This window comes from Cetorhinus maximus, chromosome 15 (assembly GCF_964194155.1).
Source record: "Cetorhinus maximus chromosome 15, sCetMax3.hap1.1, whole genome shotgun sequence".
NCBI lineage: Eukaryota > Metazoa > Chordata > Chondrichthyes > Lamniformes > Cetorhinidae > Cetorhinus > Cetorhinus maximus.
In genome coordinates this window covers 29617997-29641195 of record NC_135893.1, presented here as the reverse complement: position 1 = coordinate 29641195, position 23199 = coordinate 29617997, and the positions used below count along the sequence as shown (strand labels likewise).

The window sequence follows — 23199 nt, the reverse complement described above, 5'->3', positions numbered from 1 at the left end:
TGGAAAACCAGTGGGGAGCACTAAAAAGCGAGATCCTGATTGTACAAAGTAGACATGTCCCCTACAAAAATAGGAGTGGTACTGCCAAATCTAGACCCCTCTGGTCGTCTAGAGGAATACAGGGGAAGATCAAACAGAAAAAGAAAGCGTACGATAGGCACAATGAACTAAGCACTGCAGATAGCCTGGACAAATATAGGAAGTGCAGGGACGAAGTAAAAAAGGAAATAAGGAAATCAAAGAGAGGGCATGAAAAAAGATTAGCAAGTAAAGTTAAAGATAACCCAAAGATGTTTTACCAATACATTCATGTTAAAAGGTTAGTTAAGGAAAAAGTGGGACCTATCAGAGATGAAGATGGAAACTTGTGTGTAGATACAGAGGCTGTGGGAAGGGTTTTGAATGAATATTTTGTCTCTGTGTTTACAAAGGAAAGGCAGGATGTAGATATAGTAGTCCAGGAGGAGCGCTGCGAGATATTGGACCGGATAGTCATAAAGAGAGAGGAAGTACTCGAAGGGTTGAAATCCTTGAAAGTTGATAAGTCACCAGGGCCAGATGGATTGTTTCCGAGGCTGCTGAAGGAAGTCAGGGAGGAGATAGCAGATGCTCTGAGGATGGTTTTCCAATCTTCACTAGATACAGGGGAGGTACCGGAGGACTGGAGAAATGCAAATGTAGTTCCATTGTTTAAAAAGAGATCAAAGGAAATGCCAAACAATTATAGTCCTGTTAGTCTTACATCGGTGGTGAGCAAATTAGTAGAATCAATCCTGAGAGATAGGATTAACTATCATGTGGAAAGGCATGGACTAGTCAGGGATGGTCAGCATGGATTTGTTAAAGGAAGGTCTTGCCTCACAAATTTGATTGAATTCTTTGAGGAAGTGACAAAAAGGATTGATGAAGATAGTGCAGTGGATGTTGTATACATGGATTTTAGCAAGGCATTTGACAAGGTCCCACATGGCAGATTGGTAAGGAAAGTAAAAGCTCATGAGATTCAGCGTAATGTGGCAAACGGGATAAAAGGTTGGATTTGTAACAGGAAACAAAGGGTAATGGTCGATGGATGCCCTTGCGAATAGAAAGTTGCCTCAAGCGGTGTTCCACAGGGCTCAGTGTTGGGACCCTTGCTGTTTGTGTTATATATTAACGGTTGGGACGTGAACGTGGGGGGCACGATTGGGAAATTTGCAGATGGCACAAAGATTGGCCGAGTAGTGGATAGTGTAGAGGATAGCCATAACCTCCAAAACGATATAGTTGGGTTGGTGGAGTGGGCGGTAAAGTGGCAGATGGATTTTAACATAGAGAAGTGTGATGTCATACATTTAGGGAGGTTAAACAATTACAAGGATTACACAATAAATGGGAATATACTAAGAGGGGTAGATGAAGTGAGAGATCTTGGCGTACAAGTACACAGGTTCTTGAAGGCAGTAGTTCAAGTAGACAAGGTTGTAAAGAAGGCATATGGAATGCTCTCCTTCATTGGCAGAGGTATAGAATATAAAAGTAAGGATATAATGTTGGAATTGTATAAAACACTGATGAGGCCACAACTGGAGTATTGTGTGCAGTTCTGGTCACCACATTACAGGAAGGACGTAATAGCTCTGGAGAGAGTGCAGAGGAGGTTTACAAGAATGTTGCCAGGGTTAGAAAAGTGTAGCTACGAGGAGAGATTGGATAGGTTGGGGTTATTTTCCTTAGAACAAAGAAGGCTGAGAGGTGACTTGATTGAGGTGTACAAAATTATGAGGGGAATAGATAGAGTGGACAGGATAAAATTGTTTCCCTTGGTGGAGAATTCTAGAACCAGGGGACATAGATTCAAGATAAGTGGCAGAAGGTGTAGGGGGGGCATGAGGAAGAAATGTTTTACGCAGAGGGTAGTAGGTGTCTGGAATTCGTTGCCCAAGTTGATGGTAGAGGCAGAAACTCTAAACTCTTTTAAAAAGTACCTGGATCTGCACCTTAAGTGCTGTAAGCTGCAGGGCTATGGGCCGGGTGCAGGAAGGTGGGATTAGAAAGGGCTCCTGGGTGTCCTCGGGCTGGCATGGACAAGATGGGCCGAATGGCCTCCTTCTGTGCTGTAACTTTTCTATGGTTCTAAGGTTCTAAATGGGAGACCCCTTACTTTGAAACTGTGCCCCCTATTTCTAGGTTCCCCCACAGGGGGAAACATTCTCAGCCTCCAGCCTGTCAAGCCCCAGTAAGATCACCTCTCATTCCTTGAAACTCCAATGATCATAGGCCCAGCCAAACAGATACTGAAAATGTGCCTAAGCAGCATCTGTTCCATGATAATGAAGTTCTACCCTATTGACCTCCAAGCATTGGCAGGGTTACCAGTAGAGGCTACTGAAGGACATGATCCCTGGATAACCGCTGAGATAGTGCCTCACAGACTTTTAACTCCACAGACCCCGTAGTTATGCAAATCTGCAGAAACATTTAGAATTCCCATGGAATATTTTTCACCTTTGAAATCCTCTCCCCATCACGTGCTCTTCCCAATATGAAACATATTCATCCTCTGGTGAGGTCTAACCATCTGGACTGCAATGAAAAACAATTTATTGAAGTTGTTTGCTCTAAGTACAAGGATGTGCTGTTTACGCCTACTGCAAGAAAAGCTCCTTCAGGGCTGTGAAACTGAGACTTTCCCTGAACCTTTCAAGTATTTCCTGAAATCAGGGTCATGAAATCACTGCCAGGTCATAGTTACGCTGATCCACCTCCTGGCCTCCAGTGGAGATCTGACATTTTTTTGCCAAGCAAGCTCAGAAGATGCTGAGTAGCCCTCGTGTGTGCCAAAATCCCCTCATATGAATTTAGACACTGCAGTATAATGTGTAAGTTGTGTGTCAAATGTTTGCCAATGACATTCCTATAAAGATAAGAAAAAAATGGATTCTTCAAACATGGCTCCCCCTTGCTAGTTCTGTTTCTCTGCCACGGATCTCTCTGGTATCACTGCTCAAATGAGCACACCCTTTCAGAAATAGTACCCACTGAGTTATTTAAGTAATTGCACTGACAGAGCAATGTTGGCACCATCATCCCCTAGTATAGTAGGCCAGATGGTTAACACACAAGGGCAAGCAGGGAGCAATACATCACTTCTAGTAATGCAAGTCACAATGCAGCTAAAGAATCCAAGGTTAAATGCAAACACAATGTGCTGGGGACAGGATGTACAGTTATTTCTTGAAGAAACATAGTCTTGAACCACAGTTGTTTTATAATTTAACAAGCAGAATGAAAGTTAGTACAAAAATGTTCTTCCTTGTGTGGACAGAACAAGATTTAGAATGAGGAAACTAAGTCTAGAATTCCAATATATAAACATGGGGCAGGATCTTTCAGGGGCGGGGCCCACTCGCCAAAGCGTAAAATGATGCGGGATGACCTCGGGTGGAACTCCCAACGTCACCCCGCGTCATTTCCATTTTCAGGTCGGCGGGGGCGCAGCCGAGTCAGCTGCGCGCCTGCCGACCAGACAACAGCCTATTGAGGCCATTGAAAAACTAATTAAGGTCATTAATGGACCTGCCCGTCCAACCTTAAAGTTGGTGGGCAGGCTGGGAGCCCAGGCAGACTTCGGAAAAAGCATGAAACCTCATCCACGGGCGGGATGAGGTTTCATGAGGGTATTTAAATTTTTAAGAAAGGCTTTAATAAAACTTATGGACATGTCCCAACTAATGTGACAGTGTCACATGAGGGGACATGGCAGGGAAGATTTTTAAACATGTTTATTAAAAGTTTTAAATTGGAGCTGATCTGTGCGCTCTTTCGTGCGCATGTGCGAAAGAGTGCACTCCCGGCTGAGGGAATCCTGCCCGCCCACATAAGGAGCGCATAGCACTTCCTGGCGGATGCCACGCTGGGCGGGCCTTAATTGGCCCATCGGCGTAAAATGGCGTCACGCCCCCAATTGGGGGCGCCGATCGGAGGTGCGCCCGTCCACGCCCACTCCTGCGCTTCCCCCCCAACAGGGGAAAATTTTTCCCGTGGTTATGAAAAACTTAGCCAATCTAGAAGAACACTCTGAACCTTGTTATCTTATTTGACCCTGAGATGAACTTCCAACCACGTGTCGGCACCATCTCTAAGACTGCCTATTTCCACCACTGTTGTATTGCGTGACTCTGCCTGTGCCTCAGTTCACTTGTTGCTAAAAGCTTCATCCAAGCCTTTGTTACCTCTAAACTTGACTATTCCAATGTTTTCCTGCCCAGCCTTCTATCTTCCATCAAAATGCTGCTTCCTATTTCCTAACTCGCACCAAGTCCTGTTCACCCATGCCCTGTTCTCAATAACTTACTGTTACGACAGTGGATTACAGCCCTGAATTACTTGCAAGTGTATTGAACTTTTTAAGGAAGACATGTGTTTTTTAAGAAGACATACAAGCAAAGACACTAAGCAAAAGATGGCTGAGAATGTAAAGTCACCACATTCTGGAAAATTCCAACGTGGATTATACTTGACTGACCAGTCCCAAGAGAACTTGGAATGTTGAACCTAAAAAGGTGTCACGGCATACTTCAGACAGAGACACTTGAAAGGAAGAGATGAAATGCAAAAGATTGAGATTTAATCTCCTGTGGTTGTGGAGACAATGGAGACTGATTGCCACATCTCAGCAGACATCCAAAGCCATCTCCTGTTGATTTCTATCTCAGAATGTGGAAATGGGCTGAGTTGAATGAAAACGGACTCTGGGCGAAAGGCATTTTTGTTTTTTTCCCTTCCAGGAATACACAAGGAAATGGGTTAAAAAGCTAGCTGTAGGCCTGATCTGTGTGCTATTGTTCCAGTGTGCTAGTGTGTTCATGTGCTGTGACAGTCACAGCAGAAGAAGATCAGCTAGACACCCCTGTAGCTTGCAGGCAAAAGGCTCTCTCTCTCTGTTGCTGGAGGCAAGTCAGCAAAGCCACAATCAAAAAGGAAATAGGATAGCTACTTCAGCCAACCTGCAGAACTAAGTGTGTCCAAACCAACTACTAAATTGCCAAAGTCAGCTCTACCAGAGTCACCCAAATTAACGGCCACAACGCTTCACCATCTACGCCTCACAGACAAGCCAAAGACTGATTTTTTTATCTTTTTTAACTTTTATTTGGATTCAACTTCTCATTTCTGAACTGTGTGTATGTGTGTTGCATTTTTATTATTTTTCTCGGGATTTTAGTACCTAATAAACTTACTTTTTCTTTGACTCAAATAGCCTGGTTAAATTGGCTCCTTCTAAAACAGAAATACATTTGGACTGGAAAAGGTATCCGCAGGGTAAGAGATCCCTTTTAAATTAACCTTGCTGTGACCAACCAAAGTGGTTGAATAAAGAAGTGGAGCCAGCTTATTCCTCCTCACCTGGGAGCATAACAAAATTGGGGTCTTGTTCGGGAAGTTAACAAATTGGGGGACCTCACCCAGGGACCGGTGGTAATTTTACATTGGCCTCTGGTTAAACAACACCTTGATTTTAAAATTCTCATCTTTGGTTTCAGATCAATCCATGGCCTCATCCCTTCCTATCTCTGTAACATCCTCCAATTCTGGCCTCTTGTGCATTCCTGATTTTAATTGCTCCACTATTGGCAGCCGTACCTTCAGCTGCCTGGACCATGAGCTCTGAAATTTTCTCCCTAAACCTCTCCACCTCTCTTTTCTCCTTTAAGACACTCCTTAAAACCTACCTATTTGACTGATCTTTTGGTCATCTGCCCTAATATTTCCTTATGTGGCTGAGTGCCAAAGTTTGTTTGCTAACACTCCTGTGAAGTGCTTTGGGACATTTTACAATGTCAAAGGCACTATATAAATGCAAGTTATTGTTGTTTATAATGCCTTTTGTATAGTAAAACATCCCAAGGCACTCTGGGAGCAATTATCAAACAAAGTTTGACACAGCCACATATGAGACATTAGGACAGGTGACGAAAAGCTTTATCAAGAGATAGGTTTTAAGAAGAATCTTAAAGGAGAGAGAGGTGGAGAGTTTGGGAGGGGATTCCAGAGCTTAGGCACTCAGCAACTGAATGCATCATCGATGATGTAGCAAACCAGTGGGGGATGCTAAGGAGGCCAGAATTGAAAGAACATGAAAAATATGAAAGGGGAGAGCTGCAAACAAGGGTTGAGGGTTTCCATTTGAACAACCTTCCACTGAGTCCTTTCAGCATGTAGCTGACATTTCTCTTTCAGTTTCTCATTGTCTCTTTCATGTTCTCTACTTATTTCAGATGTCATGTGTCTTGCTTGGGCACCCTCCACATTAACAGCAGAATCGGGCTCAACATTAATGCAGAAATATTATTTCAATGAGCAAGTGGTCACTCTATGGAACACTCTATGGAACATCAAAAAGGAAATAGGACAGCTACTTCAGCCAATCTGCAGAACCAAGTGTTTCCAAACCAACTACTAAACTGCCAAAGTCAGCTCTACCAGCATCAACAAGTTAATGGCCACAACGTTTCGCCATCTACGCTTCACGGACAAGCCAAAGACTGATTTGTATATCTTTTTTAACTTTTGTTTGGATTCAACTTCTCATTTCTGATCTCTGTGTATGTGTATTGCTGATAGCATTGATTCAAAAAATGCAAATTAGATAGATTACTTTTAGAAAGTAATATTCATGAATACAGAAAGCAGTAATTCAAAATACGACACATGGCCAGTGCAGAATGCTTGAGCTGACCTCTGATTCCCAAACCTTTCCACCACTGGGGGCTTTCCTTGCTTCATGTCCAGGTCTGTTACAAACTAATCGATACAGAATAAATGCTATGATTAGTCGACAACTCCAATACTGCTGTATCATGTGATTACCAGGATCGGCAAACTAGCTTTCTTGCCTAGCAAGTTGTAATATTTCATAAGGCATTTTAATATAATTTTTATAACCCAACTATTTCATAAACCAGAATTTGATTATTTTCTTTGAAAGAATGCTTGAAGGTCAATCCAACACTAATTATGGTTTGTTACAACACATATATTAATCAACTCAATCTCTTTCACAGCTATATGTGTAGGAGTTGCAATACCTGTAGGTATAATGAAAAGACTGGCTGAAAACTCAAGGGCTCCAAAAGTAACTTTAATTCAAAACAGTTAATGATATTACAGAGATTGCCCGGACGTACATGTTCAGTAAACAGACACATAAATTCTTAGGCTTTCAAAACGGATATAGCTAATTTGAAAAACAGAAACCAATTACTCTTACCTACAGGATAGTGCTTCGAATGGCCTGTCTTAACTTCATATAACATTTCTTTCAACGTGTTTCGAAACAGGGCTCATGTAAACCCAAGAGACAGTTGCGTCAATGTGGAGAACAGCTAACACAGCAACTGAAACGAGGAGGTGAGAACAATTTGAGAAAGTAAGCATTTCCTGTGTGTACTTTCCTCCTGAGCTGTAAACATGCAATCCTGCTCCTCACCCTGCTCCCTGGATCCACACAGGGGTTCTTTCTTGTGAGAATACATTGGTGCAGGTGGTCACCCCAAAATTGAAAATTCCCCACCACTAATGCAAACTCAGAAGACTACTCGCACTCTGTCAAAGATCACGACATCCCCTATTCTAAGTGACTCCTTCCCAGGACCTCAATTAAGTCCTCACCTCCCTCAATCTTCCTTTATTCCTCCTAAAATCTTTAGGATTTTAAACCCCAAGCTTGGTGTCACCAGATTACCATTTCTTAATGTGCATCTTCTCTTAAAACCATAAAATATGACAGCACAGGAAGTGGCCATTTGGCCCATCAGGTCTGCACTCGTCTTCTTCACAAGTCCCATAGTCTAATCCTGTTCCTAATATTCTTACCCTTCATAGTCCTCTTTTCAAGCATCTTTTTAGAAGAATTTATGGCCCCTGCTTTTTTTGTGACAGGGAGTTTCACATTCCAACCACCCTCTGTGTATATAGTTTTTCTAACATTCCCTCATTTTGTTTTTGTGATTATTTTAAATGTGCATCCTCTCATTTGTTTTGCTAATAAGTGGGAGCAATTCTAGCAGTGGTGGGGTCAGACAACGTTTAGGGTTGGCCCCCGGACACCCTGTCAACAAATCATAGCAGCAATTCTACCCTTTCCAACCACAGTGCACCCTATATTATAGGCCTTGCCCCTTACCTCGCATTCTAATTTTTAAAATTAATTTTTGCGGGATGTGGGCATCGCTGGCTAGGCCAGCATTTATTGTCTATCCCTAATTGCCTTGAGAAGGCAGTGGTGAGCTGCCTTCTTGAACCGCTGCAGTCCATGTGGTGTAGGTATACCCACAGTGTGCTTAGGGAGAGAGTTCTAGGATTTTGACCCAGCGACAGTGAAGGTCAGGATGGTGAGTGGCTTGGAGGGGATCTTCCGGGTGGTGGTGGTCCCATGCATCTGCTGCCCTTGTGGTAATTGAAGGTATAGCCTTCCACACTGCCTATCAGGTCATGTGATTGTTCTTGGAGGCTCCGACCAATGAGCCCAAAGCACGGGTAATCTGGTGTGGGGGGTTGTTGCGGGGCTTCTTGTCGAGGAACTGGTTCAAGCATGTAGCATCTGAAAAGCTCGCTGTAATACAGTTATCTGCTTCTAGTTGAAACCTATCCAGTTTGTCCAGTCATCATATTTGGTGATGAGAGTAAAATAGCTCCGACGCTGCACCTCGCTTTGTGAACATGAGTACATCAAATCTTAAGAAAAGGGAAAAGAATACTCACCAGTCATGCCACTCTAAAGCTGAATTGAGCCTTATGATGTGACTACGGAAGACTGGAGCCAGTATGTCGGGCGCCTTGGATTTTATTTCAGAGCGAATGAAATTACCACGGGGCAGAAGCAGAAAGCAATCCTTTTGAGTGTATGTGGTAGCAAGACATGCAATCTCGTCTGCAGCCTGACAGCCCCGAACGCGCCCAATTCTAAGTCCTTTAATGAATTAGTGGACTTCTTGAACCAGCCGATTAATGAATTAGTGGACCAGCTGAAGCCATCCATAATAGTGTAGAGGTTTAAGTTTAATTCCAGAGTAAGGGCCCTGGGAGAGTCCATTACAACCTGTATAGTGAAGTTGAAGCAGTTGACTGAGCGCTGCAACTTCGGAAACACACTCAATGATATGTTGTGGGACCAATTAGTTTCTGGAGTTCACGACGGTGCCATTCCGTGCTGTTTACTCGCAGAAGTCAACATCGATTTGAAGTGCGCAATGGAAATAGCACTAGCCATGGAAAGTGCTGTGAGAGACTCGCAGGCTTTAAAACACGTACAACATGCCACTGTTCTTCATGTAGGGTGTGGTGCGGAAACCAGAGATACAGCAGCGAAGCAAGAGGCAATATCTGCTATTAGAAAAATGAAAAGGCCTTGTAGAAACATTTCAGCAGCGACTCTGAGGTTAATCTGTTATAGATGTGGGGTGACCACGTACTGGACACCTGCAGATTCAAGGAGACAGAATGCCATTACTGCCATAAGAAAGGTCACATTATAAAGCAATGCAGGGTGAAATTGAAACAGCCCATAAGACTGCAGACCAAAATGATTGAATTAAATAATAGATTTAACAGAACCTAAAGCTGCCAATATCAACACCTATTCTCTGTACAACTTCACAATGGTAAAAACCAAACCTATTACTGTCACCATCCAAGTGAATGGGAAGCCACTAGTAATGGAGATAGATATAGGAGCCTCCACCACAGTGTTGGGGGAGCACACATTTAAATACCTAAATAAACACACCCAACCACTGAATCTAGAGCGAACAATGGCTCAATTGAAGACATACACTGGAGAATCCATACAGGTAAAGGGCATCGTCACAGTACCTATGTCCTATAGGCAACAAAGAGCCCAGCTTCCAGTGATCATAGTGACAGGTGAAGGTCCTAGTCTTCTGGGCCGAGACTGGTTACAAAAAATCAAGCTCAACTGGTCTGAAATTTTTCACTTGAGAACAGGAGGAGTTCCTGAACTGTAAAGGAAATATGACAGTGTATTTCGTGATGAATTAGGGAAGTTAAAATGCTTGCAACGAAAAATATATGTGGATTCTCAGGTGACACCCCATTTCTTTAAGGCTGGAGCTGTGCCTTATGCCTTAAAGGAGAAGGTGGATGCAGAACTCTGCCGGGCAGAAAAACTGGGCATCATTCATCCTGTCCAATTCTTGGAATGGGCAGCGCCCATTGTCACAGTGGTGTAAAACCTGACCAAACTATATGTATTTGTGGGGACTATATATTGGCCGTGAACAAGCAGCCAAACTAGATAAATATCCTATCCTGAGGATAGACGACTTATATGCAAAGTTAGCTGGTGGCAAATCCTATACAAAACTGGGCATGAGACATGCATACCAACAGTTAGAGCTGGATAGCACATCTAGAAGCTATGCAACCATCAACACACACAAGGGTCTTTATCAGTATACTTGCTTACCCTTTATCGTCTGCATGTGTAATTTTCCAAAGGACAATGGAGAGTCTTTTGCAGGACCTCCCCAAGTGATACTATACCTAGATGATGTTCTGATCACAGGATCAACCGAGACTGAACACTTGGCCAACCTGAAAGAGGTTCTAAGAAGATTTTTGGAAGCCGATGTACGATGAAAGAAAGAGAAATGTGCATTCCAAGCACCAGCAGTTACTTACCTGGGCCACAGGGTGGATGCCATGGGTTTGTATCCAGTAGAAGGGAAGGTTAGGTTGATCAAAGATGTGCCCTCTCAGTCCAGTGTAATTTAACTCATCTTTTCTGGGCATGATCAACTATTATAGCCGTCTCTTACCAAACTTGTCAACAGTGTTAGCACCATTACGCCTGTTACTAAAAAAGAATCATCGTTGGTTGTGGAATTCACAACACGAAGAAGCCTTTGTGAAAGTTAAGAAGCTATTACATTCATTATGTTTACTGGTACACTACGACCCATCAAAAGAATTGGTATTAACATGTGATACATCTCCTTATTGTGTGGGAGCTGTGTTATCACATAGAATGGAAGATGGATCAGAGAAGCTAATTGGTTATGTCTCCAGAACCCTCTCCGCAGCCAAAAGGGTTATTCCCAACTGGAAAATGGAGATTTATCAGTGATATTTGGAGTGAAGAAATTCTACTAGTACCTGCATGGGCAACATTTCACCATTGTGTCAGACCATAAACCATTAATGGGTTTATTCAGTGAGGATAAAGCCATTCCACTAATAGCATCAGCAAGAATTCATCACTGGGCTTTGATATTATCTGCATATGAGTACACCTTTATGCACCATCCTGGCTTGCATATTGCAAATGCAGATGCACTCAGTTGTCTCCCATTACCAGATAGCATTGTACATGCTCCAGTGCCACAAGAAGTTGTGCTTGTACTGAATTTCTTGGATTCTTCACCTGTGCGTCTGAAGCAAATTAGAAATTGGATGACCAGAGATCCAATTTTGTTGAAAGTCAGAGACTTTGTTGGCAAGGGTGGTCGAATTCACCAGTGTCTGAGATGAGACCATTTCATGCCTATAAAAGAGAGTTAGGTTGTCAAGATGGAATCTTGTTGTGGGGATCAAAAATCATCGTCCCTTCGCAAGGAAGAGAACCACTCTTGACAGAGCTTCACAGTGCATGTCCAGGCATTTCGAAGATGAAAATGCTTGTGCAAAGCTATGTCTGGTAGCCAGGCATTGACGGTAACATTGAAAGCAATGTCAAGCACTGTATCCATTGTCAGCAACAACAGAAGTTGCCTGTTTCAGCTCCACTGCATCAGTGGGAGTTGGCTGGTCAACCCTGGGTTAGACTACGTATTGATTATGCAGGACCATTCTTTGGTACCATGTTTTTATTGATCGTAGTTGCACATTCTAAATGGATGGATGTGTGTGAAGTCAGATCACTGATATCGAGTGTAATAAATTGAGAAGCTGCATCAATGTGTCAGTATACATGGCCTCCTGGAAGTCATCATTTTGGATAATGGTACAGTCTTTACCAATACAGAGTTTCAGAGATTCATGAGTTTAAATGGAATCAAACATATTAAAACAGCATCATATCATCCCTCATCAAATGGTTTAGCTGAGAGAGCTGTGCAAACTTTTAAATCTGGAATTAAAAGGTTATCCGAAGGTACGCTAGAAACTCGACTTTCCTCTCAATTATCATACAATGCCTCTTTCATTCAACTATGGGTTCAATGCTGTCAGAATTATTGATGAAATGCCACCTACGTACAAGGTTAAGTCTGGTGTTTCCAAACTTAGATGAGAAGGTAGAGAAGAATCAAAGTAATCAAAAATTGAATCACGATATTCATAGCAAAGCTCGAAGATTTACTGTAGGACATACAGTTTTCGTGCAGAATTCTGGAAGTGGACCTTTTTGTGGTTTCTGGTACAGTTGTCTCAGAAACTGGTACCATGTCCTTCCAGGTGGAAGTAGAAGTCCAAATTGTTCAAAAACATGTGGATCATCTTAGGAATAGAGAGACACTCCAACAACCAGCTATTCCGCCTGTGACTAATGTTGAACCATTAATCCCAGAGGTGACAGATCGACCTAGAATAGACATGCCCGATGTCTCTGTAGAGCTGCCAAATCTTGAACTGCCACTTTCTAGTGATTTTTCTGGTGCTGCAGTTCCTGATCATGTCGATTCAGTGGAAGAACCTCAAGTGGTAGAGCTTCTCCACTCTAACCAAATAAGGAAACCACCTCAGAGACTTAAAGTTTAATCACCCGAGTAGAATATATATATGTATATGTTTTTGGATATTTAAATGTTCTCTATAAATAGAAACTGTAAAAGAGCTAAAGGGGGAGGAAATGTAGTAATTGAATGTATAGCCTTTCCTACTGCCTAATGGGGTCACATGATTGTTCTTGGAGGCTCCGGCCAAAAAGCCCTAAGCGTGAGTAATGCGGCAGGTGGGGCTTCTTGTCGAGGACCTGGTTCAAGCATGTAGCATTTGAAAAGCTCACTGTGGTAAAGTTATCTGTTTCTAGTTGAAACCTGTCTGGTCGTCAAGTCATTACACTTGTTCTTCTAAATGGTAGTGGTCATGGGTTCAGAGGTTGGCTCAGTTCATAATGTTTTTTCCTTCTGAGTTAAACAATTATCATTTCAAACTTCCACCCACATGCCTCCCAAAGAACTTGATTTCTCAATTCCTTTTTCAAACGACATCATCAGGAACAGACACGCTGGCAATTTCTCTCATCTGTGGGATCTTGCTGTGTGCAAATTGTTGTTCCTCTGTGTTTGATGACATGCCATCAGTCATTGTGTACATAATTCATCGTACGTGAAGTACATTGAGACATTTCTGTGATTGGAAAGTGCCAGATGTATGCAAATCTCTTTTTGTTTCAATACAGTGGCAGCTTGTTATTACAGTGTTAGCTGTGGCTAATTGTACCAGAAATGCTGCTAAGGAGCCTTGGTGAGTTTCTGCAGTGCATCTTGTAGATGGTACACACTGTTGTCACTGTTCATCAGTGGTGGAGGGAGTGAATGTTTGTGGAAGGGTTGCCAATCAAGCGGGCTGCTTTGTCCTGGATGGTGTCAACCTTCTTAACTGTTGTTGGAGCTGCACTCATCCAGGCAAGTGGTGAGTATTCCATCACACTCCTGACTTGTGCCTTGTAGATGGTGGACAGGCTTTGGGGAGTCAGAAGGTGAATTACTCGCTGCAGGATTCCTAGCCTCTGATTTGCTCTTGTAGCCACAGTATTTATATGGCTGGTCCAGTTCAGTTTCTGATCAAAGGTAACCCCCAAGGTGTTCATAGCGGGTGCATATATAGAATTAACGTAATCTGGAAAATTAATAATATGGAAATAGTGCATTGGCTTCAGTAACCATTTCCCATCTGTTATTTTCTTCTGGTTCAGCCTTTTTATTCTGTGTGGAGTAATTAAAGTCAAGTAGGGAAACAGAAATGTATTTTAGGATGACTTTAATTGCTACACGCAGGCTGCATTGAAAAATCCTGTCTGGAAGGTTATTAGTGCAGTCAGTTATTGATTCTTCCAGACACTGTTTAAAGTTTTTTTTCCCCGAGAACTCCTTTTAAAAATGCGTTGAGGAAAGAGATTAAATTATGCACCTCAGAGAATACAGAGTTGCAAGACCTTGACTGTCATCATAGAGCCGTGTATATAAATATTCCCTTTTTATTGAGGACCTTGGGTGAAGAGCCAAGGTCAGTAGTTCAGGTTGTGGTCGGGGTTCAAAGTGTGGGCAATAAGTGACTTAAGAAGTAACAGTTAATTTATGTCAAACTTGGGCTTTAAAACCCTCTAAGTTGTAAGAGAAATTAAGGACTGAGGGAGGAGTGCAGTTTGAGATCCTGAAAATAATGAAATAAAGTAGGAGGTGAGGCTGCAACACCAAAGCATTAGCTTGGCTCAGTTCATAATGCTTTTTCTTTTGAGTTAAACGATTATCATTTCAAACTTCCACCCACATGCCTCCCAAAGAACTTGATTGCACAATTCCTTTTCAAACGACATCATCAGGAACAGACACACTGGCAATTTCTCGCACCTGTGGGATCTTGCTGTGTGCAAATTGGCCTCTGTGTCTGAAGACCTAACATCAGACATTGTGCATGTACATAATTCATTGTATGTGAAGTACATGGAGACATTTCTGTGATTGGAAAGTGCCAGATGTATGCAAATCTCTTTTTGTTTCAATGCAGTGGCAGCTTGTTATTATAATGTTAGCTGTGGCTTGGTTGATAGCACTCTTGGCTGTGGGTTCAAATCTCCCTTCAGAGTCTTGAACACAAATATCCATGCTGATACTCCAATGCAGTAATGAGGGCAGTGAGATGAAATTTAAAATGGTCCCCATCTGTTCTCTCAGGTAGATGTAGAAAAAATGCCATGTTGGCACTGAAGAAGAACTGTAGAGTTCTCCCTGACGTCCAGTCAATGTTATCCCTCAATCAACATCACTAAAACAAATTGTCTGGCCTTTGTCACATTGCTGTATGTGGGAGCCGCATGCAGTTGACTGTTGCATTTCCTACATCACAACAGTGCCAGGACTTAATTGACTGTAAAGTGTTTTATTAAGTCCTAATGTTGTATATGTATGCAAGTCTTTCTTTCTTTTAGTGTCAATAAAATATAGGTTTGAAAGAAATATAGGTTGAAAATCAATGCGTACCTGTTCCCCTCTGTTTTCTCCCTGCTTGTTTAGTTTAAAGTATTCATTCTTGGGATAAGGACATGCTGGCAAAGCTGCCATTAATAGGCCAACTCTAGTTGTCCTTTAAAAGGTGGTCTTGGGCCTTCTACTTGGACCTCTGCACTCTAAGTGGTGAAGGAGCTACCTCAATGCTGTTAGTAAGATGTTGGTTCTTGCTTAAATGTGCTTTCCTTCAGGATTCCAACACATAGCCAAAGTTGTTCCTCCTATCAAGTGTGGACTGTGATTATCAGCTGACTACTTGCTCATCTGGGCTTCACAGACTAACCAATCCTGTTCCCATCTGATGTCCACTCCTTAACTTTCCATCAATGACTCCTGAATAACAAACAAGAGAGGGACCCGAGATGATTTTCCTTGCCTATGCACTGTGACAAAAAAATCCGAACATACATACGGACATATGAATTAGGAGCAGGAGTAGGCCATTTGGCCCCTCAAGCCTACTCCACCATTTGATAAGATCATGGCTGATCTGATTGTGGTCTCAATTCCACTTTCCTGCCTACCCGCAATCCTGTTTGAGTTCCTTGTCAGGCAAGAATCTCTCTACCTCAGCCTTAAAAATATTCAATGACCCTTCTTCCTCTGCTTTCGGGGGAAGAGAATTCCACAGACCAACGACCCTCTGAGAGAAAAAAAAATTCTCCTCATCTCCCTCTTAAATGGGAGACGCCTTATTTTTAAAATGTGTCTCCCAGTTCTAGTCTGACTCACAAGGGGAAACATCCTCTCAGCACCCACCCTGTCGATTCCGCTCAGGATCTTATATGTTTCAATAAAATCACCTCTCATTCTTCTAAACTCCAATGGATACAGGCCCAACCTTTCTTCATAAGGAAATCCCCTCATCCCAGTAATCAGCTAAGTGAACCTTCTTTGAACTGCTTCTAACATTGGGCTGAATTTTTCCGTCGGCGAGAAGGGGGCGGGTCCCGCTCGCCGACGTGAAAATGAAGCAGGATGATGTCGGGGAAACTCCCAATGTCATCCCGCCCCATTTAAATCTTCAGGAAGGCGGGGGCACAGCCCGATCAGCTGTCCGCCCGCCGACCTGTCAGTGGCTAATTGAGGCCATTGACAGGATAATTAAAACAATTAAAGGACTTACCCGTCGAACCTTAAGGTTGGCGGGCAGGCCAGGAGCCCCGGCGGTCGATAGAAAAAACATGAAATCTCATCCAACGGTGGGATGAGGTTTCATGTCGGTTTTAAAAAAGTTTATTAAAGTTTTTGTGCACTTTATTAACATGTCCCATGTTAATGATTTTTTTATTTTTCTATTTTTAAAACTTTGAAAACCTTCCAGTGATCTCCCTGAGGCACCACTTAGCCTCAGAGAGACGTGCGCTCTTTCTTGCACATGCGCGAAAGAGCGCACTCTCACATTTGGGGAATGCCCCCCCGCCCGCACAGGAAGTGCCTAGCGCTTCCTGGCAGATGTCACGCTGGGTGGGCCTTAATTGGCCCGCCTGCGCAAAATGGCGGCGCGGCCCGTTTCGGCGGTGGCGATCAGCTGCCCGCCCGCCGCTGAGTCGGTCAGGCCCGCCCATCTGTCAAGGGCAAAACTCAGCCCATTATTATATCCTTTCCCAAGTAAGGAGACCAAACTGTACACTGTACTCCAGATGTGGTCTCACCAATGCCTTGTACAATTGTAGCAAAACTTCCCTATTTTATTTTCCATTCCCCTTGCAATAAACAACAACATTCCATTTGCCTTCCTAATCACTCGCTGTATCTGCATCCAGGTCCCTCTGTGCCACAGAGTTTTGCAATCTTTCTCCTTTTAAATGATATACTGCTTTTTTATTCTTCGCGCCAAAGTGGACAAGCTCACATTATCCCACATTATACTCCATCTGCCAATTCTTTATCCACTCACTTAACCTATCTAAATCTCTATGCTGATTCTTTATGTCATCCTCACAACTTACTTTCCTACTTGTTTTTGTGTAATTAGCAAATTTAGCAACCTTTCCTTTGGTCCCTTCATCTAAGTCATTTATATGGATTGTAAATATTTGAGGCCCCAGCACTGGTTCCTGTGGCACCCCATTTGTTACAGCTTGCCAACCTGAACAAAACACCCCATTCCCTGCTTCCTGTTAGCCAACCAGTCCTCTGTCCATGCTAATATGTTACCTGCTACACTGTGAGATCTTATTTTGTGTAGTAGCCTTTGATGTGGCACCTTGTTAAATGCCTTCTGGAATCTAAGCACACCACTTCTACAGGTTCCCCTTCATCCACCTTTCATGTTACTTCCTCAAAGAGCTCTAATAAATCCCTTCCACAAACCCATGCTAACTCTGCCTAATTGCCTTAAGATTTTCTAAGTGCCCTGCTATAGCCTCCTTAATAATTAATTCTAGCATTATCCTAATGACAGACGTTCGCCTAACTGGCCTGTAGTTGCTTGCTTTCATCTCCCTCTTTCTTGAATAGAGGAGTTACATTCACTATCTTCTAATCTGATGGGATCTTTCCAGAATCAAGGGAGTTTTGGAAAATTACAACCAACGCATCTACTTTTCTCTGCAACCACTTCTTTTAGGACCCTAGGATTCAGTCCATCAGGTCCTGGCGACTTGTCAGACTTTACTTCTAATAGTTTTCTTGGTACCCTTTCCCTGGTGATTGTAATTGTTTTTAGTTCCTCCCTCCCTTTCACCTCTTGATTTACAAGTATTTCTGGGATGTTATTTGTGTCCACTACAGTAAAAACAGACACAAAGGGCAGAATTTTTTGTGCCCGCTGGCGTTGGGCGTTTGCTGTGGCTTAAGCGGACGATATGGCAAGAAGCCCAAAAATCAGTTTCACTACGTCATGAAGCCAGCTTTCAATTATCCACTCTGCCCACACGGACATCAGGACCCTCATTGTAAAACATCTACTTACCTTTATAAGCCCAGCTCGCCGGAAACATCCACCCACGCTGGATCATCCAAGATCACGCTGACGTGTTTCACAACAGCACATATAAGGCGTGCACCTGGCCAGCTGCACTGAGAGGGGAACTCGGAGGTGTGTGCACAGTAATGTTGTGTAGCACTCCTGAGGGTTATCTGTTGGACTTCAAGGTTGAGGCGCAGTGCATTCAGGTGAGGGCACAGGCAAGTCGCTTTTTCCCGGCTGGCTGACAGTGCGGTGCTGGGGCAAGGCTTGCCCTGTGGTTGAAGTGATTTTGGTGGGGGGGGTGTGGGGGAGTGCAGGGACTGCACAATGGTTCAGGTGACTTGGTGGGGGGGGGTCAAGGGCTGCACTGCTGTTGAGGTGACTTGATGGGGGTGTGCAAGGGCTACACTGTGGTTGAGGCGACTTGGGAGGGGGGGCGGTAGCAGGCAATGGCTGCCATGTGGCTGAGGCGACTTGTGGGGAGGGGAAAGGGCTGCACTGCAGTTGAGGCGAATTGGGGGGTGGGGGGGAGGGGGAGGGCTGTCCTGAGGTTGATATTGGTGCGGGGGCAGGCAGGGATGGTGGGAAGCGGCCACGCATCAGAGAAACCTTGTATAAGATGATCATTCCTCCGCAGCTGAGACAGTTCAGACGCAACCACATTAATATGCTTGGAGTTGGGACTCTAGCTTATCTGCCCACTCAAACAACACAGAGGCATGAAATTGCCACCAAGTGCTCCAAAGCTTTTCACCCCTTGGGCACAGACTGCAAACTAATGAGCATTTTAGTGGACTCCAGAAGATTGGATGACTGGGCACATTGTACAATCTCCTTGCTAAAGCTGGCCTTGGAGCAGTCACTGGTGGAGGCGCTCACAACCCTTGCAATGTCATCATTCAAGTTTGGACCAGTCTCCCCCATGGTTCAAGCTAACAGTGCAGCCTTGCAGTGTGAGTTAGGAGAATGCCTGCGCCTGAGCTGAGAGCACAGATTGCGGTCCAATGGGCAAGGCTGCCACCAGATGGTCAGGTGGAGTGGGGCGGAGGCGGGTGGGGTCTCAGTCAACCATGCAGAGCACCAAACTCTTGCCATCCAAGTGGTAGTCAGCACTCTCCATTAAGGGGCCTTCAGACTTAACCATGAGAAGTCCTTATTACACCCAAGCTAACCAACGTGCCTCTCTCTTTCATCCTGAAGGAGGAGTACATCAGGAGCATGGAGCCTGGTGACCTGACTCTATGCTTCTTGGTGTACAGAGAGCAGAGACAAAGAAGAAGAGAACGATGGAGGCACCTGGCTGCACAGAGGGAGGAACAGCACCCTCAGGAAGAATGGACAGCTGGGGCTCCCGCACACACCGCTGAAGAGCCACAGTGAGCCATCGTTGTTCGGCACCTAGCTAGACCCAGGGTCTATAGACGCCGCCTTTGATTCCTGCAGATGACCGGGAACCAGTGTCACTGAAGATTGCGCACTTCTAGGGAATTGGTCAGTCACATCTGCCAGCTGCTGCAGGATTTGGCACCACGGGAACATGAAGGGCATCCACTGCCCATGGTCGTGAAAGTGACCACAGCGCTCAAATTTGCATGCCAGTGGCCTCTTTCAGGGCTCCACAAGTGACCTCTGTGGGATATCACAAGTCTCCACCCACAAATGCATCCATGAGGTCACCGATGCTATCTTCGCGAAGGCACACAACTTTGTATATTTCACCTGGGACCAGGTAGGTCAGGATGCAAGAGCACTGGGCTTTGCCCAGATCTCAGGTTTCCCATAGGTGCAGGATGCCATCGACTGCACTCATGTCACACTCAGATCTCCGTGGCAACAAGTAGTCAACTATGTCAACTGCAAGGGCTTCCACTCACTGAATGTTCAGTTGATCTGCGACCACAACACACTCATCCTGCAGGTCTGCACATGGTTCCCAGGGAGTGTCCAGGAATCCTACATCCTCAGCTGGACTCAGATCCCTGATGTCTTCCAGGGTCCACAGAGGCTACAGGGATGGCTCCTTGGGGAAAAGGACTACCCACAGAGGTCCTGGCTGATGATACCTGTGTGGTGGCCTCAGACTGCAGAAGAACAAAGGTATAATGAGGCTCATGTTGCAACTCGCACCTTGGTGGAGCAAACCATCAGGATGCTGAAAATGAGGTTCCGGACCAATCTGGTGGAACCCTGGAATATAGTCCATAAAATGTGTCATGCATTGTCGATGCCTGCTGCACCCTTTACAACCTGGCACTGCAACGGCAAGAGGAGCTGGCTGAGGAGGAGATGGAGGAGCTGGACATCTCCTCCGACGAGGAGGTGGGTATTGGGGAAGAGGGTGAGGAGGTCCTTGAGGGCGATGATGAAGGCGATGAGGCCATCACAATGGCCTGACGAGGTAGGCGTGTTCAAGAGTCCCTCATAGCTGCTAGATTTGTGGAGGATGATGAGCACATGCAGTGGGGAGACACCATAGATCCTCACATTGCATCAATGAACATTTGATTCCATGGCTGACGGTAGCACATATACACTCTGTGACAAGGCTCCTGCTATGGAGACGCAGCGGAGGACCTACTAGTTGCTTGCTCCCAGGAGGATGATGATGACATACATGAGGACACTCCATAGATCTTCACACAGCCTCTGAGAATGTCTGACTCCTGTCTGGCCGAGGGCAGCTTGCTTGCGCTCTGTGATCAGCGTCATATCATGAAGACACAGCCGTGAAACTTTAAATGTACCTGATCCTTTGTCAGCCTTCAGCACCTGACCCCTTAAGGAACACAGCATCACTGGTCACAGATGCTGAAGAGGTGGGGACCAGCCCATTACCATTCGGAGGCCTATATGATACTCCCACAATTGACTTCTTCCCTTTGCTGTATCATATATCTATCCAAGATGATTCTACATCTTGATCTTTAGAACTAAGGTCATCTCTCACTATCGTACTAATGTCATCCTTAATTAACAGAACAACCCCACCACCCTTTCCTAGCTTTCTATCGATCTGAAATGTTATGTACTTTTGAATACTCAGGTCCCAGCACTGATCACCTTATAACCATATTGCCGTAATGGCAATCAGATCATATATATATTTATTTCTATTTCAACAGACAATTCATCTGTTTTGTTATAAATGCTCTGGGCATTCAGATACAGAGCCTTTAGATCTGTCTTTCTACTATTTTTGCAAACTATGGTCTTATCTGTTGTCATTCTCTTAAGTTTGCAAGTTCTGCCCCTTACTGTTGTGCTCTGATTGTCATCACCCTTATTGCTCTCTTGCCTTGTCCTTTTCCTGTAATTTACCACACCTTTCCTCACGTGATCCCTTCCTGCAATATTCAGTTTAAAGCCCATTCTACCACCTTAGTTATATGACTCACCAGAACACTGGTCCCAGCATAGTTCAGGTGAAGCCCATCCTAATGATACAGCTCCCACTTTCCCCAGTACTGGTTCCAGTGTTCCAGGAATTGAAGCCCATTTCTCCCACACCACTTTTTAAGCCACACATTCAACTTCCTAATCATATTTACCCTATGCCAATTTGCTTGTGGTTCAGGTAATAATTAATACCTTTGAGGTTGTGCTTTTTAATTTAGCCCCTAGATGCTCAGACTCTCTATGCAGAGCCTTTTTCCTAGTCTTATTTATGTCATTGGTACCTATGTGAACCATGACAACTGGATCCTCCTCCTGTAAGATTGCCAAACATCCAGGATTGGCCCGTAGTTTCCAGGAATTGAAGATCAATCTCCAGGACAGAGCTCTCTGCAACCCTGGAGAAAAATCATCAGGACATTAAAAAAGATTTTTTTTAAAATCATTTCCTTTGAACATTTCTCCTTACCAGATATGAAAATATTGAAAATGGGAAAAAAAATGGCTGTTTGGCTGACAGTCAAGCATAATCCAATTGGGTAATGAGTCATTTTGCTTTCCAATTGGTGTAGGAAGGCTGTACACCACAAGGATGGATGTATTGGCCAACTAATGGCAGGAGCGTGGGGCAAGTCATGTGATGAAAACTCCAGGAATAAATTTAGTCACAGTTGGCAACCCTATCACCCCTCTCATAGCAAGTGTCTCTCCAGCCACAAGCAGATGTCCCAAACACTGGCACCGGGCAGGCAACACAGCCGTCAAAACTCTTGCTCTCAGCTACAGAGAACTGTGTCTATCCCCCTTTACCATACAAGCTGCAAGAGCCTCGAACTTGTTGGACAATTGCAAGGGCTGAGGTTCCTCCACTTCTAACTTCTGGGCCTCCATACCCTACCTCACTCACACTCACACTCTCCTCTCCCTGACCATGGACCAAATCAGATGACCTTGGCCTAAGGGGCGTGACTGCCTCTGGCCATGTGTAGTACTCCAATTATTTGCCGTTCTCAGATCAGCCACCTCAGCACATATTGGGAATAAAACCTATTAATTTATGGTCTGTGCAGTTTAGTTTTACAGTGGAAAGTCTCTCACTTCGACCTTCAGCAAAGCTAAAAGTCACTGTACTTTGATGTACTAGCACATCACAAACTTCTTCCTGAGGATCTTTAAAAAATAACAATACTTTGACACTTATTGATGTTTTGAAGTTATGTTCACATAAGTCAGATTTATCATTGTGTAGCAATGCCTTTTAAGGTAGCTTATGAAATCTTGGAACAAATGCATTGTTCCCAGACTGAGAAAGAATTTAATCAGCCAAGTGAAATAAACTTTGAGGTGCTCTATCAAAATCCTCCTTGTGAGTAAAATAAAATGGGAGTTAGATCATTCTCGTGGCTTCTTTTCCTTGTGAATGTTGCATCATTTTTGATGGTTACAGTTTAGAAATCAATAAGAATTTCTACAAGTGCAAAGGGTAATTCCATATTCCTCATGTTGTCCAGTGGCACATCTATAATCTCTTGTCTGCAGGTAACTGTGACACCCATCAAGAAAATCCTCTAAACTGAATTTGAGAATTGGTTCACAGAGGCTGTTTCTGCCCTCAGCACTATTTCTTTTGCTGTGATTCAGTCACCTGGTATAAATATTTAG

At 44.0% G+C, this 23199-nt stretch overlaps 2 long non-coding RNA genes across 2 annotated transcripts in view; one reads left to right on the top strand and one right to left on the bottom strand.

The window, feature by feature from the left end:
• Positions 1 to 23199, bottom strand: part of LOC144691199 (uncharacterized) — a 108217-nt gene that overhangs the window by 74255 nt on the left and 10763 nt on the right. The gene's annotated exons all lie outside the window — the stretch shown is intronic.
• Positions 13223 to 23199, top strand: part of LOC144691200 (uncharacterized) — a 38054-nt gene continuing 28077 nt past the window's right edge. The window contains exon 1 of the long non-coding RNA XR_013579056.1: positions 13223 to 13635. This is a non-coding gene — a long non-coding RNA (uncharacterized LOC144691200). The remainder of the gene's footprint in view (positions 13636 to 23199) is intronic.